We start from the raw sequence: 2,508 nt of genomic DNA, 5'->3' as shown, positions 1-2,508 counted from the left end.
TTCCCAAATCCTTGCTATACAGGAGAGTTATTTTCAAAACAAAGGTAAAGGGGTGGTTCTTGAGAATGACCCTGTAGACATTCAAGCACTGCAACGTCGAGTTTTTGAACACGAACAAGATTCAGTAGTTAAAGATGTTCTTATCCATGAACTTGGAGCAAACAACTCAGACAAGGACTCCAAGATTAAAGAGTTGTAGTTTGGCATGGGAGGTTTAACCGCTATGTATCTTGATCTTCAGCAAAAGTTATTTCAGAAATTTGGAGATGAATTTAAAAGCAATGATGATGTGATTCATCAAACTCCCACTGCTGATCAAGACAAAGACTCTACTACTCGTCCAGCTGACAACATCTGTATCAGCCGACATCAGGAATCAGAGTCACTAAAGCAATACCTGGATGCACCCCAGCCACCAAAGAGAAGTCAGACATGATTCAAAAGAAACTACTTGAGAAAGGAACAAAGAAGTTGTTGGTGATGAAGAACTCGGATCAGAATATTGAATCATCGGATCATCCAGACAGTTATGTCGTTACGCTTAACAAGGGGTTTTCTAATAGATACGGTGATCGATCGGGAGTATTATCATGGGGCTTCGATGCGGATAAGAACACGTGGTGGGTGAAAAGGAATTCAGTAACCACCGAGTATTATATGAAGATGAAAGACTTTGGTTCCTGGACAAAAGTAGATTTGAGTGATCTAATTAATTCTGCATTCACCAATCCATCTAATTACAAACAAGGAGACGATTTCTAGAATTTTCTGAAATGTCAAGTTGATAGAGGCTTCCCGAACATGACAATTGCAGAATCTTTCTTGAAAAAGGAAAACGGGGTTAAGGAACCAAGGACGGGAAAGACGATGGTTAATGCTATGTGGCCTACTATAAAGAAAGCTACTTATATTCCCGTACCAGATGCTATTCCTGATGGCACATTGGAGAATATGAGGTTTTGGTTCTATGATTCTTTTACTGCCACTGTTATCATCAAACTACAAAAGGGAAATGGTCAATATAGATTCGTCCTAAGGACTTGTTGAAATTTGGAGAAAAGGATATTAAGACACTCAGCATGTTTCAGATTGTAGCTGATCCACTCTTTGAAACAGCCGCCAAAGAATACCCCGAGCATGGTGGCGTCTATCATCAACTGCAAGTTTTGGGCAGGAGCGTTGAAGGATGCTGATGTAGACTACATGGAGCACGATTAGAGATAAAGATACAAATCAAGGGTGAGATTGTTGGGACGAGTTTATATGGTTTGTACTTAATATACTTGTATTGGACTTTGGGTGCGGGTTTCCATGTAAACCGAGAACACCTTTGTGTTCTCGGTGGGCTTTTATGTGTTTTGGGCCAGTGTGTTGGTTTCCCTATATATAGGTCATGTTGTGTATAGGGTTAAGGTTGTTGGTTTTTTACTAGTTGTTGACTCGAAGTCATTGTAATCGCATCATTGTAAGTGCTAAAGCACCAGACGTATTGATAATATACGTTCGTTTTGAAGCAATTCCGTGTTACCCTACTTGTTAACTCGTGTTCTTGAATCACAAAGCATAGGTATTCCGCACCTATACTTGTTATATTGATATCATAATTGTAGTGATCCAGATCCGGGACTTACATTTACCCAACTGATCGTTCAAGACTTGATTCCAAACTTGGTGATTGATCAAGCTGTAGTTGATTATGTATTGCCAAAGGAACACATGACGGCTGATATCGTCAAGCGTATGAAGTCGTATCTGAAAGGTCCCCATCCACGGACCAAACTCTTGATTGGTCGTTTATTAAATCAAACATATGTATGTCCTTCTGATGATCGTTGGATCCACGATGATTCGGATTCCGAGCGTGAAGAAGTTCCAGGTGGGAACGACGGTGGTGATGGAGATGATGGTGATGACGGTGAGGATGATCACCAACGACGTGCTGACGTTGAGGCAGCTGTCGCTCAAGCTGATCAACGAAAGAGAAAAGGTAAAGAGGTGGCTAGTGTTGAGTCATCTAAACGTCGGGTGACTGAAGGTGCTGGTATATCATTTGGGGTTCAACCTCAAAGGTCGCCTGCTACTCTAAGACCGGTGGTGCCGCTTACTACTAGCACCCCGTAATACACATTGACGACTACACTCACATTGGATCCTAGGCTTGGTATGATTCCCCAATCAGTTTTATCTACACTACCAAGGCCTACTACTTCTACATCGGTGGTTTCACCTACACCGATTATGATGCCGACTTCACCTATGGACATTTCGTTCATGAGGTTCAATCGTCCTTAAGATACCGTGCAGCCGGTACCTCCATCATTTCATGCAATGCCCCAGGAAACTCGTATGAATATGCACTTGAGTCTGGTTCATGTTTATGAGAACCAAAAGGCGGCTGACCGTCAGGCACATGAGCAAATGTTGTTTAATCAGCGTAAACTCATGAGTTATATCTCGTTTTGTCAAAAAGAGGCCAAAACCCGCCGTCAGATCGTTACTGATCAGGGG

Source organism: Bidens hawaiensis, unplaced genomic scaffold (assembly GCF_021521415.1).
Source record: "Bidens hawaiensis isolate Kalapana, Puna unplaced genomic scaffold, B.hawaiensis_p1.1 tig00027546_1, whole genome shotgun sequence".
NCBI lineage: Eukaryota > Viridiplantae > Streptophyta > Magnoliopsida > Asterales > Asteraceae > Bidens > Bidens hawaiensis.
The sequence above is the reverse complement of the archived record's forward strand: the minus strand, read 5'-3'. Positions refer to the sequence as shown.